This window comes from Amyelois transitella, chromosome 15 (genome assembly GCF_032362555.1).
Source record: "Amyelois transitella isolate CPQ chromosome 15, ilAmyTran1.1, whole genome shotgun sequence".
Lineage (NCBI taxonomy): Eukaryota > Metazoa > Arthropoda > Insecta > Lepidoptera > Pyralidae > Amyelois > Amyelois transitella.
In genome coordinates, this window is record NC_083518.1 from 1,346,593 (window position 1) to 1,365,358 (window position 18,766).

Consider the following 18,766-nt stretch of genomic DNA (forward strand, 5'->3'; position numbering starts at 1 on the left):
ACGGGAGTCGCTTCCTCTATACATACCTACATACATACATATGGTCACGTCTATATCCCTTAGACAGAGCCAACAGTCTTGAAAAGCTTGATAGTCCCCGTTCACCTATTTGGCTTAATGATAGAATTGAGATTCAAATAGTGACAGTTTGCTAGCCTATTGTCTAAAAAAAGAATCACAAATTTGTAAGCCTATCCTTTAGTCGCCTTTTACGACATCCATGTGAAAGAGATGGAGTGGTCCTATTCTTTTTTGTATTGGTGCCGGGAACCACATAGCACAGAGTCATAGTTGGTAAATAAATTGTTAAATCTCTTAAATCTTTTGAATTGGTCTGGTCTCAGCCAGACCTCGATCTTCTCTCCAGGGAGGTGATGATGCAGCCGGGACTAAAACCAGGAGTATGTTGAACATGAGAAACTAATAAGAGATCTGATTAAACAAACCCAAGGAAGTATAAAACAGTGAATCAAACTAAATCCAAACTTAACCGCATAAAGTGACTAGTTTTTCTCCTGAGACCAAACAAACACACATCCATTACAAGAAGTTTCTAACTAACAGCCCAAAGGCGTAACATATTAGAATTTTAACTTCAAGATTAACAAATCCCAATCACAGTTAAGTTTTCCGCCCCAAAGCGAGATGGAGAATGTATTGTTCCATTTGCGCGACAGGGACAGATGCCGGTTGTGTGCGAGGGTTGCCATTACATGGGTCTGACATAATGATATATTAATTTCAGTAGCTCCCATTGTTTTGTAAGGTATTTTACGGCATGACGCATGGTCATTACGTTTTCATAGTTTCATAAAGGCGTTAGAATCAAAGGCTGTTGTTGATGGTGCTTTGTGTATGATTGAGGGGTAATGTGAGTGATAAATGGCTGAGATTTTGTGTTGGTATGTCGTTAGTGTCTTAGTGTAGTAGGAAGAGAGAGTGATTCTAATTTATTCCGTCTCATCACTACTTCAAGGCTTGTGTATCAAAAGTATCGGCATAATATCTTCCTGGTGTCTGTTCTCGATTTGTTAATGTGTGGACTTGTAATTCTTCTTTTAGACAATGAGCTTGCGAGCTGTCAACTAATCAATCTATTTGATGTTGGTATTTTGGTATTATGGGTATTGGTTATGTCTACCCTGTTTGAGTTAAAGACGTGTTATGTGTGTCTGTGTTCAGTTCTTACAGTTCAAAAACTATAATTATAAGTACATACTAATTTACTTGCATGCATCTAACTGTATATAAACACACTATGTCAACAGTAGAAAAAAAAAACATGTAAAAGGAACCTCTATAAATTTCTGACTCCAAATTCTAACTAGCCAGCATGAATCCTAATTGCTCCATAAAAATTATCCGCGCTCATTACTGGCAACTAACAAGAGAAAAAGAAAAAAACAAACATTAATCCGCTAATGCCCCGTGCACACACACAAAAAGTCGTCCATAAAAAAAAAATGAGGCCAATGATAGCTCGCGTTGTTTCTGGCTCAGAGAGGCGCACTCCACATCACGGGCTAATATACAGGGTGCCACAGCCACAAAGAAAAATACGCTAATTAAAAAGTGAGTCGTCACAAAGTGTCGCGGCAAACGGAAAGTCTGCGAAACGGAGTTGTTTTGTGTCGACGTCGATGTGTGTTCTTAGAATGTTGTTTGATTAAAATGGCTGTAAAAGTCATTATTTTATGAACGTTGTTCAGTTTTGATTTTTGTTATATTTTGTTTGAAAAAAAAAATTTTAAGATTTTTTTTTATTCAATTGGCTGAAAATCCTATATCATTTCAGACACTTTAGTAAGATTCTTAGCATAATACCTATTATGTAACTCATTAGCGACCTAGAATTATATTTTCTTATATAGCTTATTAGAAAATTAATTTCTCAGTTCCGACGGTAACTTATTAAAATTCATTGTATCATTCTGAATTCATCTATCTATAAAACTATACCTAGTATTTTGTACAAACAGTTTTTAAAAAGTTTCCCCTAAATTTCCTGCATTGATAAGAATGATCATATCTAGATATTATAAAGTTTCTACAAATGTTTGGTGCAGTTAGCTGAATTCAATCGAGAGAGTAGTTCAAACTGAATGCAATAACGACCCGCTGAAGGCGCATTTCAAGAGGCCTATTAAATCATTTGACATAATAAGCTTTACACCGAACCACTATCATATAGAGACGACATCTGTAAGTAAGTACCTGATGACAACTTTACATACAACATAGGCCATATGATAATGTCGCAAAAATGTTTGAACTATTATAATTATTACTATTTGCCCACGATTCTATTGTTCCAAAATGAGATAATTCCAAAACTTTCTTAAAAATAAATTTCAAAAAAGAAAGAAGTTAGATAAGTACTTTATTTTTTGGGATTATTTTTTCTACGTAGGGAGGTACTTACTTCTACCTTCCTATGCATTTGCTAAATTTTATGAGGTTCAATCAAGCAGGCAAACCGTTAAGGAAGACAAAAACTTTTACATTTATTTTATTAGTCTGATAGTATTTGATACAGATAACAAATACTTTGACTAATCATATTTAGCGATTACTCTGACAACTGCTGTCATATACTTCAATGTACAGAACTTCAATGTAAAGAAGAAAGAAGAAGACATGTGGAGAAATGATGCATAAAATACATTTAATGAGACGTCCGCCGCATCCAGCGACACAACAAAAGGTTTCAGTATGTTTTCTAAAGAATCACATTGTTTATTATGCCATTGTCATAAAGGTATAGTTATATTTTAAGGCTTGTTAAATCTTTGTGTATTACTATCTGTGCCCGCGACTTTTTCCGCGTGAAATAGCTATTTTGGGCATCATTGAAGCACTCAAGGATGAATAATGTTCCCCGTTTTGTTTTCACATTTTCCATAATTTCTTCGCTCCTAATAGTTGCAGCGTGATATTATATAGCCTTAAGCCTTCCTCGATAAACGGTCTATTCAACACAAAAATATATTTTTTAATTTGAACCTGTAGTTCCTAAGTTAGCGCGTTCAAACTAACAAACTCTTCAGCTTTATAATATTAGTATAGATGTTTATTGTTTGAGGAAAAACATAGGTACATAATTATAATCACATCTATATCATCATGGAGTCGCCTTTAACGACATCCATGGGAAAGAGAAGGAGTGGTTCTATTCTTTTTTTATGCCGGTGCCAGGGACCACAAAGCGCCACATGGCAGAAATTTGGTATGTATTTATAAGCTAGCTCATCGCCTAAAAGAGGAATCCCAAGTACTTAGGCATATCCTTTAGTCACCTTTTACGACATACATGGGAAAGAGATGGAGTGGTTCTATTCTTTTTTTATTGGTGCCGAGGACCACAATGCACCACACGGTAAGTATTTATAAATATTGATAAGTATTTGTAAAGTCTGCGAATACAACTAAGAAAACAATAAAGTACAAAAGCTTTTTTTTCAGCATTCGTCTAACAAATATGTTACTTACTTACCGTAAAAAAAAGTTTAATATTCTCCTACAGGGCCTTGTATCGGCGACGTGAGCGAGGACGCATCAAGAATTAAAAGCCTTTTAATGACAGCCCGCGAGCTTGCCGCTGTGGACGGTGTTATGCAATATGTCAAATCCTTTTTCATTTACATCTAGATTAAACCGTCTCCGATCTTAAATTTAGGTACAAGAGGTATGAGCACATTAAACGAGTTATGATTTTACTATGATTAAATAGGTAAGGTTCACATGCAAAGGTTTCTGAGATCAGACGGAGGTCGCTTCATTTAAAAACATGACTTACCGAATCCGGGGACATGGTCAAATGGCACACCTAGGCCTCTTTACAGAGGTGGCTTTAATTAGCTATAATTAATAAAACAATAAATACCTCAGGCAGGCAACTAGGCAGGAATTACATGGAATACTGTCACTATTTGAACCTCAATTCCAGCTAAACGTGGCCTTTTAGTCTTTGAATACTCTTGGCTCTATCTACCCCGCGAGGGATGTAGACGTGACTATATGTATGTATGAGTAGGAGTTTTAGTAGGTCACGCACACGTCTTCTAGATACACACCATTCATTTTAAACACAAACTGTTTGTCTTCTTTCGGGCGATGGGCTATAGCAACCTGTCACTATTTGAACCTCAATTCTATCATCAAGCCAAACAGCTTAACGTGGCCTATCAATCTTTTCAAGGCCTTTGGCTATGGCTACCCCGCAAGGAAAATAGACGTGATTATATGTATGTATGTACAAAACTCTTAATTTGTAAATACCGGAAGCTTGGCAACCTCTCGCATAGTCTCATCCACCTTAAGTGCTGTTCGCTTCTTAAAACCACGTATGGTTTTATCGAAAGTTCTGGCGTCCCTCAGAGCCGCTTGAATTGTTTCCAGCACAATCGCGTAAATAGAGTAGATAGACTATCTATATGTATAAATAAAAAATTTTTAGTTGATCATTCTGAGAATAATTTAATAACTTATTTTGTCAATTGTTACAGAAAAAAAATTTTCATTCACGTTATATTATTATTAGTGTGATATATATTTTTTTTATGTAAACATTAAAATCTGTCTTATATACAAAATATATAAATATAATAAATGTTTGCGACATCCGATAGGAAGAACTGGTATATAAATTTTAAGACCTTTTTGTACACATGTTACAAATAAAAATTTGAATCCAAACTTTATTACTTATTGTTAACATTGTTATTTGTCATTTTGTTATTTATCACTAGAGATTGAATCTGAATTTGAAATGTCAGTGTCAACAAATTGTAATCGGTGTTGCCAATTTATTAAAACATTGAATCTCATATTTGTGCGGTCGGATGGTTTTATCCTACCATCAAACCATATCGTCCGACATGGTCTAATTCCGACCATAAATAATAATAAATAAATATAATCGAAGTAAGTTCGAAACTTGTGTAACGAGATACTAACTCAACGATACTATGTTTTATAATAAATATTTATATAGATAAACATCCAAGACCCAGGCCAATCAGAAAAAGTTCTTTTCTCATCATGGTCTGGCCAGGATTCGAACCCGGGACCTCCGGTGTCACAGACAAGCGTACTACCGCTGCGCCACAGAGGCCGTCAAACCATCAAACCATATTGCCCGAATTGGTGGAATGAATGATGGAATGATTAAGCTGGCAACACTGTTTATTGAAACAGATTGAATGTAAGACCGTTATTATAAAAACCACATCAGAGTGTGGCTCGTATCATTCTGGTATCAACTGTATCTACGAATTAACGTAAAAAAAATTAATTTGGTTTATTCTTACTTTTGGCAGAGATATCGCAACATGTGGATTTCGAGAATTTTTGAGGCTTTGTCTACCCCGAAAGTGATAAATTAATAAAAATAAAATCGTTTATTTCAGTAATAAACATAATATATCAAACAATACAAACAAACAAGTTAATAAACACGTGATGTGTTGAAATCATTAAAAAGTGCTTCAAAATTATCAAATGATCATAAAATCACGTACAATTACGTAGTTTTTTTTTTTTCAAAACATGACGAGTGCAACTGAAACCCAAGCACTCGATCGGCATCGAAGCACAACACCCCACAATGGGGTAAAGTGGCAACACAGCCGACAATCGGGGGAAAGTGGCAATTCCAGGCCTCTCAGTGTTGCCACTAATTAAGTGCCACAATAATGGGTAAAATTTTTAGGGTTCCTTTAGTTATTGACAAAAAATATATACATATAGGTAATGTGACATTTCAATTATATATCGGTGTACCCGAAAAGCTTGCATAAAAATATTGATGATTTAACATTGAAGGGAAATAGACGTGATAACATGTATGTAAACTTATGATTAAAAGCTTTTTAAATAAAACTAGCTGTGCCCGCGACTTCGTCCGCGTGGAATAGTTATTTTGGGCATCATTGCAGCCCTCAAGGATGAATAATTTTCCCCATTTTTTTAACGTTTATCATTATATTTTCGCTCCTAAAATTTGCAGCGTGATGTTATATAGCCTAAAGCCTTCCTCGATAAATGGTCTATTCAACACAAAAATAATTTTTCATCTCGAACCAGTAGTTCCTGAGATTAGCGCGTTCAAACAAACAAACAAACAGACTCTTCAGCTTTATAATATTAGTATAGATATTGCATAAACATATTCTGCGGAACCAAAGCTTGATTTGAAATATCTGCGTTGTATTTTTTTTTTAGTTTTCAGTGTGAAAGCTGCTAATTGGTAATTTGCACTGTTCCTCACTTCAACGTATTGGATTTATACGCTGTTTTGATTCACAATGCTACCTTTGATTGTGTTTTGCTGGTTCTTTTTTGTATTTAACATAATATGAACATTTCGACTTACTACAGGATTTGTTATTGTTATATTTGTTTGTGTTTGTAGAATTGTCGAATAAACGTTTTATCTATCTATCTTTTTATTCTTAGATACATACATACAATCGCGTTTATATCCCTTGCGGGGTAGACAGAGCCAACAGTCTAAAAATATAGGTCCCGTTCAGCTACTAGATTTAATGATAGAATTGAGATTCAAATAGTGTAATAGCAGTATAAATAAGAATTGTAAATAACATGTTGCTAGCCCATCGCCTGAAAGAATCCCAAGTTTAAAGGCGTATCCCTTAGTCGTCTTTTACGTCATCCATGGGAATGGAGATGGAGTGGTCTTATTCTATTTTTTATTGGTGCCGGGAACCACACGGCACATTCTTTATTGAAAAAAAATGTAATCTGAATAGCATGTAGCGAAAGCGATGATTCAGATTCGACTGTCATAAAGGGAAGACCTTCCGCCAGGCTAGGTGTTGTGCCTGGGGAACCGCACGACAGACGATATTGATTAAAGGGGAGTGATGTTTGTGAAGACGCCACAAGTACAATTATACTTGTTATTTATTAATCTTTACCAAAAATCGATGAAATGAGTGTTTCAGGATCGAACTAAAGAGATATTGATACAGACGTACAGGCCTGTCAGTCTTTCAAGACTGCTGGCTCTGTCTACTCCGCAAAGGATATAGATGTGATCATATGAATGAATAAATGTAAATGTCTTATCTGCGTTCTTCAAATAGCACAACTCTTTGGCAAAGTCGCTCGATGTACTAAATACATACATATACATATATTATTAAACACTGATTTCTGTGATCATACAAATTATTCTGTTAATGTATTCGGTTGTATGAGAGTCATAAATTATCATGGTCCGGCAGAATAAATCGTTTGTATGCTAATGCTTACTCCTGAATACCACATCCTACGAATCAGTACGTACTAAGTATAGTTTTAAAATTAACATAAACCAGCTCTCAGCCGAGGTCTCGGTCCCATTTCAGTAGTGCCGTGTGGTTCCTGGCGGTTATTACGGAATAAATAAATAAATAAAAAGAAACTTATATAAATAAAAATTGTTCAGTAACAATAATGTTTAAATATATTTACATACATGTCACGTTGATGTCCCTTGCGAGGTTAACAGAGCCAATATGCGGCTTAATAATGAAATTTTAATTTAGGTAAATAGTAGTAGGAGAGGTAGTCTCTGCCTACCCCTCCGGGAAAGAGGCGTGATTTTATGTATGTATGTAAATAGTGACCGGTTGCTAGTTCAACGCTTACAAGAGTTACAAGAAGAATCTTACTAAGAAAAGTCTTCTCTATTTCTAGGCCAAATTTCATCAAAATCGGTCTTTTTTTCCCTGTCATACTAAATTAAAAACAAATCCTTTTACATACAGTATGGTTTAACAAATTCAGCTAAATTTTAGCCTGCCTTATATACATGCAGATAACCCTGCCCCAGCTGGGCGCCGTCCAAGCATGGCTAATGCTCAAAGCGGTACACTTGTTACCGATAACGAGTACCATTTTAAAATAGATCAATTGAGAAGGAAACTGGTGGACTGAGAAATGAGACACGTGAATTTAAAGGGTTAAAGGCAAGGTATGTTCCACAATTTTATATTTATTAATCTCCTTTTTAAAAATAGAATTCGGAAAAGAGTAATAGACTACTTTATTTTACGTAAGTATACATATATACTATACATGGTATCTGGTTAATCGCGTTATATATTAAAGGACATAGTAAATCACGAATTTTACTTTACTGTATATAATATAAAATCAATATAATACTCACGAGGTTGAAAATAAAAAAAAAACAAAATATTACACAAAGTCTCCGAATGTTTGGATACCGTACGCTCGCTACACGCATTCAGCGAGACGGCTTACTGCCGGCACCGCTGCGCTGTCAATTCGTTTGAATTCGCGCCGCCCGCGTGGTTATCCACACTTTTTGTTTCTACATACATACATCGTATATCGACGTCACGTCTATATTCCTTCTGGGCTAGATAGAGCCATCAGTCTTAAAAAGACTGAATGGCCACGTTCAGCTATTTAGCTTAATGATAGAATTGAGATTCAAATAGTGAAATGTTGCTAGCCCATCGCCTAAAAAAGAATCCCAAGTTTGTAAGCCTATCCCTTAGTCGCCTTTTACGACATCCATGGGAAAGAGATGGAGTGGTCCTTTTCTTTTTTTTTATTGGTGCCGGGAACCACACGGCACTGCCAGGAACCACACGGACGGACTTTTTGTTTCTGTTGGATAATATAGGTAAGATTAACCCTCTAAACATCCCTTAGGCCATAGTGATCCTGTCAACGGCAAAACCTATCCCAGATTGGATGTTGTTTTTACAATGAGTGCTTATTCCTTTAGTCGCTTGTACGACAGATTCACGGAAATGGGATTGAGAAGATTATGGATCTGATACAAAAGTTCCGAGGCTTAAGAACTAGGACGACTTTATATGCTTAAAATATTAAAAACTTACCTCAAAAATCTATAATACCCTAAGCTAGAAAGTACCCCAAATTTGATTAATGATATCAATAGACCGAACATCAACACGTATTATTTTTGTACTGGTAATAATTTGTCAAAATTTAACCCCACCGCGCGCCTACTGTTGACAAAACTTTATTACCGAAAATTAGACAATATTTGATGGATTCGGGCAATATTTTTTTTGTAAACACACCACCGGTTGGTGGGTTATTGAATGGTGAGCTAGTTGTCTGACCCCTGATGTTGTTCAATAGAAACTTGTAAATCAGGTTTGGTAAATCGCGTTTGGAAATTATTATTTCATTGCAGTCAGATCGACATTTTTTTTTTTGGAATTTTTAGATTTGAAAATAAAAAAAGTGTTTTAGGAATTTATATCAAGCATGTTGTGAAAAACTAAGCTCATATATGCAGTATCTACAATGTCTACGTTATTTGGCAGTGTGACATTTCAAAACATGTACATCAATTACATATATTTCTAGTAATAAAGAATTGATTTTACAATCCGATTTTTTTTACAATAATAAAATCCAAATATTTTAAAAGTGCATACTCCTTTTTCAAGCTTTACTTACCGTAACACTACCCATTTCTTCAGCAAATTACCCCAAACTGGTCACACAGTAAGGAACCGCGATAAAAAATTCAAAATTAGAAAACGTTGAGACAATGGCACATTCGTTCGCTCTCCGTCCGTCTAGCGTCGAACAATGTGACCCATTGTTAGCGTCCATTTTAAATGAACAAAATGGCGGCCGTTCCAAATTCGAAACTCGGAGATTTGAAACAATGCTCCTCTAATCCTCGTAAGGGGTTAAATGGATGCTATTGGTCAATACAGTCCCGGCTAACTTTTGTTCGGAATTTGCGAGTGTGTGCGTCGGAAAGTTTGTGCGACAGTGAGTTGTGTATGTGTGTTTGTGTGTGCGAATCGTGTGGAGTGTGAAAATGTCGTTTTAATTTTAAATGAACTCAAGTGATGAAATGTGGAAATCCGACCTATGCATAGTTAAGTTATAATAATTCTCTTGTATTTCAGCACATCAATAGATTTTTATATGCAAGTATAAATTGGGAATGTCTCAAGTTTTGAAAAATAAGATTTTTATAAACTTGGCTTTATTGGTTCAATTCCTTCTATAAGTCATATTTGAAATTTAAAAACTAGTAAATACACTAGAAAACTTAAGTATTGAGTATTTTTTTAAAACACCTCTAACATTACATCTTATTCTTTTATCTGAAACAACAGAAACTAAAATATTTAGTGTTAAAATAACCCACACAAAAACTTGTGTCACCACAAATCAGGATATTTTGGGACAATTCATCGAACCGTCAAGTGCGACTGGTGAATCGCAATCAAAACTTCGCGCTGGAAACACCGCCACAACCACAGTATAAAGTTATATCAGTTTGTTAGCTATGGAATGTTATTAACAGGTATTTGTTTGAGCTCTTCGATTTCTGTAGGTAATTAATATAAAGATTTGTTTGCTTATTTATTTGTTATAACTTAATTGTACAGGAATTTACACAGTTACAAGACATAGTAACTAAAGTTCGTGTAATTTAAGAGACTTAAGGCGACATTCGCTAAGTACCAGTGTCTTAGATTGCTAAGTATTGAGTTACGTACCAAAATGAACCTATATTTAACACATCCTCTCCGAGACCTATCTTAAATAATTACGTACCAAAAAAACTATCGCTGACCCGTTTCGTGTCATAATAAAAAGCGAAGATTTCATGGATTGGAGCATAAATACAACATCGTTGGAGCCGCGGTTCCCCAGGCATAAATAAATAAATATAAACCTACGGGACAAATTACACAGATTGAGTGAGCCTCGAAGTAAGTTCGAGACTTTCTTTAGATAAACATACAAAACCCAGGCCAATCAGAAAAAGTTTTTTTCTCATCATGCCCTGGCCGGGATTCGAACCCGCGACCTCCGGTGTCACAGACAAGCGTACCACCCCTGCGTCACAGAAACCTTTGAAGGCACCTAGCGGTCGCGCCGAATCACCGCTCCCGCTACACTTACATAACGCGTTCTATCAAAGTTGCCCTTCTGCAACTACTATGACACAACCCACTTTTCTCCGGACTATTATTTGAATGTCTTTCAACCCGTGAGAAGGGTCTGATGGACCCCACACACCCCGTGTGTGCCAGCCTGATAATGTAATTAAAACAACACCTTTATTCGCGCCCGACGCCTTGTGGAACCAGTTTGAGTTGGATGTGTATTTTAAGAAAATTGTCATTCGCTTTCCTTGGCGAGTGTACTTTTCTGTGTAAACTTAATTTTTTATCAAACTTTAAAAATCAGGTATAGTTTGTCATTTGATTATTTGTGAGTTTGTATTTATTCATTCATTCATATAATCACATATATATATATACCTTTTGGGGAAGATAGAGCCAGCAGTCTTGAAATATTTATGACTTCGATGAAAAGCGACGTTTAGCTGTTAGGCTTAGTGATAGAATAAAGATTCAAATAGTGTCTGGTTGCAAGCCATCTGCTAAGAAAAGAATCCCATGTTTATAAGCACAACCCTTAGTCGCCTTTGACGACTTCCATGGGAAAGAGATGGAGTGGTCCTATTCTTTTTATATTGGTGGTCCGTCAAAAAAGGTCCACAGGTCAAACCTGAGTACTGAGATGAGGCATATAACTGACATGATGGATAAATTCTATTCAAATTCTTTACTTCTCAATATTGGATATCTTCCATTACCGTTTAAAATACATTTTTTTTTATAAATACACTCATTACCAATTATTACAAACATAACCAAAGAAAAATAACGTCAGACAGGCGGTAATAAAAAAATAATGTATGATGAATCAAAATATAATTCTCCACAGTGAAAAACTTTATACAATTTTTGTAACATTTTCATATTACGTATTTTAATTACGGAAAATCTAGAGTTGCTTTGTATGATATCACTGCTTCTGTTATATCTGTATATATCATGGAAATCTTATTGTTTAAAAATGTATTGTTAATTTACACACAGGCCACTTACAGAAAAGTTCTAATTTTAAGTATAGATAAAGTACAATCGTCTTTTGTTAATTTTTTACACAACAATGATTTAAGGCGAATTGAAGTAAGGTTTTTTTTATTTATTTTTTATTATACACTTCTTTATTTTTACCAATACAAAGCATGTCATGCACGCGACTTAAACTGACCTCAATATTTTTGACACAACAAAACCAGTTCTCCGATGATCTCCCAAAAACAAAAGGCAAGCGAGAGAAATTTTCGGGTAACATTATACCCTTACATTAGAGCTAAGTGATAGCGTCACATTTGCTGGATTAATTCATCATCCGAATTGCCGTGGCCAGACTGATGGCCCGGAACGCCCCCTTTCACCCCCAAAGGGGGGTGAAACTCGCCCACTAACTCCGGAGTTACATGGTGTTTTAATTGTGAGTGGGGTTTTGTTTGGAGTGTGTGGAAGTGACGGAGAGGGATTTTGGTAAATGTGTTAGTATTTGAATAAAAAGGTAAGTTGATAAAAATATTTATATTGTTTTTTTTTTCTATGTTCAGTGGTGTGCATAATAAAGGTGATCAAAAAAAAAAATATTAATGTATTGGATTCGACTACAGAATTATAATACGTACTTAACGTATTACAATTCTGTAGTCAAACCCAAACTTTCAAGTGAGCAATTAAAATTGCAAAGACTAATGTAATGTTAAATAAATTACAGATTAGTAGACGTTAAAAAAAATCCAATACTCGATGTCAAATTAAAACAAATATAATTTTAATTTATGGCCACAACATTAAACGACAAAAACAAAAGAGAACAACAAATAAAAAAGATTAATTCCAATTTCAAAATATAACCCACTCGTTCCCGAGCACATAATAAAAATACCTCGGAAGGCCCGAATCAGCACTCTGGTTATACCAGCCCGCTGCCCTTTGCCACCCCGAATTAGTCTTAGGGGGGGCCCCCCCTCAGGACACTGCGAGTGTAGGATAAATGGGAGGGCTGGCTCTTCTGGTTAAGTGTAGATTTTCCGAATGCGGTGTTGATGACGGCGGCGTAGTGCTTTCTTGGTTTATCGATAAACTGATTTTTTTTTTTAAATATTTAAAACAGATAATAAAAAAGATGAGGATTTTATGAAGTTACTGCTTTGTTTATAGATAAGAATCAGTCAATAAAGTAATACTCTTGCTTATTATACCAAATGACTGTAACTTAAACTTGGCGTCGTATATTCCTCAGACTTGCACTAAAAGAGAATTTTCAAAATTTCTACGAAAAAAGGAAATAAATGAATTTTTTCGTTATGTTTATGAGACTTCAAAGAAGAAAAAGTCAATACTATAGTGAGCGTAGTATAGGACTTTTGGTACTATCAAAGATTTCATTTTTCCGAGCAGTCAAAAGTCGTTCCAAAATCCACCTCAAAATCGGCTCTATACTAGTATGATCTTATCTTTACAAAGAGTATTAATGTTTGAATTCTATTTACTTAGATTCGTCTGTATTATAATTAATCGATCATTTAATAGAAGTTCCTAAATACTATTTTATACATCACTGGATAGTTAGCAAATACATAATAAAAAATCACGCCTCTTTTCAGGTAAGCAAAGAATAATAGAGCAAGATCCCAGAGCCGTAAGACACAACTTATTTTCTAAAGAATGGATCTTTCGATTCTCAGTAGTCTTTCATGTACTTTTAATACCTGCATGTTTGTGAGACTTGCCCGGTGACACCTGCGCAGGTACCAGGCGAGAAAGGTAACTAAAAATCACAGTTACTTAACTTAAATTTTTATGACTGATTTTTATATATATTTTATAGACTATTACTCTGAAGTCATATCAGAGAAGTCAGACGCTTTCCATGCGCCAGAACTTTTGTCAGACGCTTTAAAGCTCTATCAAAAAAAAATTAATTTATTTTTAAATGTCTGACTTTTATATATGTTATTCAGATAACTATTACAAAGTTGTATTAAATCAGTCAGACAGTTTGTAATGACCAAACACCCCTTAAACACAAGAATTACTCAGCCTCGAGTATGAGCGCGATAGCACAATGCGCATGCGCGTCAGAGTAAAATCTCTAATATTTGAAAAGTACTTACTGTTTTCAATTTCATATTTTTGCATATCTATTCAAATACGATGAAATTTATAATTAAAATAATAATTAATCATTTTTAATATAATATAATATATTGCATATAAATAGGGGAAAATGAATTTTTTTGTAGCAATAGCCTTTCAAAAAGAATGATTTTTATTTTATTTAAAAAAATATATCTGTTATAATAATTTCAATAAAAAAAAATTAATTATGATTAATCAATTGAATAATTATTTTATTGTCTCTTTATCATCTTCATCATCAAAATAATCATTTGAATTTTCATCATTTATTAAATCTCTATACTGTCCACTCAAGTCATCGTCCTCATCATCAGTTTGATTGTCGTTGCTGGCAGAATTTTCCGTAAAAATAAAATCATAAACAATTAAAAAATAGTATAGTAATAGTAAACCTATAACATATAAATATAAGTGAAAGGCGACTAAGGGATAGGCTTACAAACTTGGGATTCTTTTTTAGGCGATGGGCGAGCAACCTATCACTATTTGAATCTCAATTCTATCATTAAGCCAAATAGCTGAACGTGGCCATTTAGTCTTTTCAAGACTGTTGGCTCTGTCTATCCCGCAAGGGATATAGACGTGACCATATGTATGTAGTCTACTTTAATTTCGACACCACCGCAACGGCTTCGATGGTCCAGTGATTAGCGCGTGAGACTGTGAAGTTGGCGGTCCGAGTTCGAGTCCCAACAATAACAAGACATATATTAATTTTTATTAAAAATGTTTTTTTTGTGTTGTTTGAGTATTTATTAAAAAAACTGAAAATCAAAATACTACAAATAATCATACGGTAAAAATATTTTGTCTGTAGGTACATTTAATATTTTGACTGAAACAAATAGAGATTTTTTTTTTACATTTTTTGTCTGTCTGTCTGTATGATTAAGATTCAACTCGAACTTTACGCGGACAACGTCGCGGGCAACAGCTAGTATGCAATATATTATATTATTTTAAAAATGATTAATTATTATTTTAATTATAAATTTCATCGTATTTGAATAGATATGCAAAAATATGAAATTGAAAACAGTAAGTACTTTTCAAATATTAGAGATTTTACTCTGACGCGCATGCGCATTGTGCTATCGCGCTCATACTCGAGGCTGAGTAATTCTTGTGTTTAAGGGGTGTTTGGTCATTACAAACTGTCTGACTGATTTAATACAACTTTGTAATAGTTATCTGAATAACATATATAAAAGTCAGACATTTAAAAATAAATTAAGTTAATTTTTTTTTGATAGAGCTTTAAAGCGTCTGACAAAAGTTCTGGCGCATGGAAAGCGTCTGACTTCTCTGATATGACTTCAGAGTAATAGTCTATAAAATATATATAAAAATCAGTCATAAAAATTTAAGTTAAGTAACTGTGATTTTTAGTTACCTTTCTCGCCTGGTACCTGCGCAGGTGTCACCGGGCAAGTCTCACAAACATGCAGGTATTAAAAGTACATGAAAGACTACTGAGAATCGAAAGATCCATTCTTTAGAAAATAAGTTGTGTCTTACGGCTCTGGGATCTTGGACTATAAAGACTCTTTCAACATGCCACGATCCCTGCATACTTCTTTCGCTTCATCCACATTTATAACTCTCTTAGGCCGGTTCGCAAGTACTCTTTCAAAACAGTAATTTTATTTCAATTTATCGATAAATTTTATCGACATCTCTCCCATCCCTAGCCCATTTCCCGAGACCGTTGGACAGCGGTAGTAAATACTCGTGTAAAATTGTCCACATTCCCCTGCAGGCTTTGTCTTGTATTCTTTGTGTACGGGGGTTCACCCGACTTTGTATGTAGAGGTGTTATGTGCTATCCACTTTCCTTAATAGGGATCTCTGTTTGTGAGATAGGTGAGTACAAATGAACTGATTTTAAAATGAGCATATATGTTTATTCATATCATTTACACATCTACATATAGTACTAAAAGCGAAGTGTTTTAAAGATAATTATTTTATTTTATTGTTCAAGCATTCTTTTTTAACAACTAAGGCTTAAATGTTATGTTGCAGGACAAACATGTAGTATTTTATCTCTTATGGGGTAGACAAAGCAAGTCATCACAAAACTCAAATTTGCTTTAAAATGGAATTCGGATTCCTGGCCTAAAAACTCCTATCTAGTTGAAATTGACATACAAAATGATTGTGACAGGTTATGCCGTTACCTTACAGAAGAATCCCAAGTTTATACACCTTAATATAATATGTTTTTAAGACACAGAAGAATAGAATTAAAGAAAACATTTAAAGGCATTAGACGTGCGTATCACGCAGGCGGAGGGTTAATTGCTAAGCACGAATGAGACGGTGGTTATGGCCAACCGACCGACACCTGGTATAAGCGACACCGTGTACGAGACATATTTCTATTGAGGGCCTCTATAGAATAGAATAGAATAATATAAAATAATATAGAATAGTATAGAATAATATAAAATAATATAAAAATAATATAGAATGGAATAAGATTTATTTTAAAAATTGGACACAAGGTATTCAAAATTGACGTCACATCACATAAATCGAATTATAGCGCAGCTATTATTGCGTCACAGTATGTCTCGGGTTCAAATCCCGGTCGGAAATAATAAAAACTATATCTAGATCCAGTGGGATTTGTTGAAAACCTGTATTATTTTATAAGCGCTAAATACGTCGCTTTTTGGTAGGTGGCGTTTAATTCGTTGCATTCTGTTGGTGGTACTAATTTCATCACTTTTTTTAAAGATGGCGTTCAATTCCTCGCTTTTTTGTTAATTGGCGCTAAATTCACGCGAACGGAGCGGCGGGTAAGATCTTGTTTTTCATAATTCTTAACACACTCAGTATCCGACGTTCCTTAAAACAAAATGTCTCCCTTCCACCTTCTACTTTCGCTTGGATAATCTTATATTCATCCCGCCAGGGGGCTGTAGGTCTAATTTCTAGAACAATAAGACCGAAAATCTCGCCAAATTCAAATGGAGTTAAAATGTATTACCTTTTATTGTGATCCCCAACACGGATTAAGAGAGAGTGCGGTTTTGAATTTTGATTCGGATTCTAGTGGCATCTTGGCCATTTAAAATGGACCTCTGGGAGATTATGCCACACCGGAGTTTAATATAGAATTTGGATGTGCAAAGGAGGAGGGACAGGTCAAAATATAGTGGTCGGGTCATAACTATGCACACCTATTTTGACTATGAGTCTGATTACATTCTCTAGAAGGATTGTTAATGAAGATTTTGTATGTAGGTGTGGTTCCTCTTAAAAAGCGTTTTAGCTTGTGACTGTGACGACAAACTTCTGTTTAGTTGCAATAACTGTGGTGTTAATTTCTTTTTACCCGACTTTTGTAAAATGCGAAGTATTGAATACTCGGTATTCTCAATATCAATATAGGCAAAATTTATTAAAAAAACAAAAAATTTTTTCATAGAAATATTTAAGACGTGGCGTTAATTTCTTTTACCCGACTTTAAAATGCGAAGTATTGAATACTCGGTATTCTCAATATCAAATTGGGCAAAGTTTATCAAAAAAAAAATATTTTTTTTTCTTAGAAATATTTAAGACGATTGATAATACACATTGTAAACATGCCAATATTTTAATCTGTGTAGGTAATATATGAATGTGGCCATTCAGTCTATTCAAGAATGTTGGCTCTGTCTTACTGTTACTAGGGATATTGAAGTGATTATACCTACGTATGTATGTTCAACATGTTTTTATTGTGACTGTCGGTTTAAAGTCTCGTTACTTAAGTTTTGAAAACTAACGTAAGTAAGCAAAGAAATAATATATCGTTATTATACATATACATACAATACGTATAATACATTACATTATTATATATATAACATAATACGCCTCTTTCTAAGTTTTAAGGATTTGTTATTGTTATATTTATTTTGTGTCTGAAGAACTGTCGAATAAAAATTTGATCTATCTGCCTATCTTTCCCGGAGGGGTAGGCAGAGACTATATCTTTCCACTTGCTTTGATCCATGCATACTTCTTTCGCTTCATTCATATTCATAACACACAAGTTCGTCGGTTACCGGTAGATACTCTTTATTTTTTACGCTAATAATGAACAGCTCAAAGAGGCGGCTGTCACCTACCTAGATACTTAATGCCTAGGTATGACAAGAGATCTGATTTACCTCCCCAATTCAGGACCAAATAGGACCCCGGGCTCCTAAAAAGCTTTTTAATTTATGCAATACTATAACGTAAGTATAATTTAACATGTAACAATATAACTTATAATAATTAAACATAGTAAGTTCGTTTAATATCGACCGATGTCCGTTTTTGTCCCCTTCTTGTAGTCCGCGCGGGCAGTTATTAGGGCGTTATAACCCTTCAATGCAGCCCCAAAATGGGATGACCTCTCGGGCCCGGTTTTCCCCGTTCCTGTCAAAATTATTAGCCAACAGAGACGCGTGCCTATTGTGAACTAGAAATGTTATTTTCACATAATAATTTATCATTTATTGTGAAACATAGCTATGTCGGTTTAGTCGTTATTTTTATTGGTGTTGATGTGTCGGTGTCGGTTTGTAAAAAAGTTTTGTTTTGTGTTCTTGTGTTGTTTTCAAAATTATTCAGTATCAGTTATTTGTGTGGTAGGTATATATTATAAATTGAGCAGCGTTATAGTCTGATTGAGAATAAAAATGACGTAAGATTTTTTA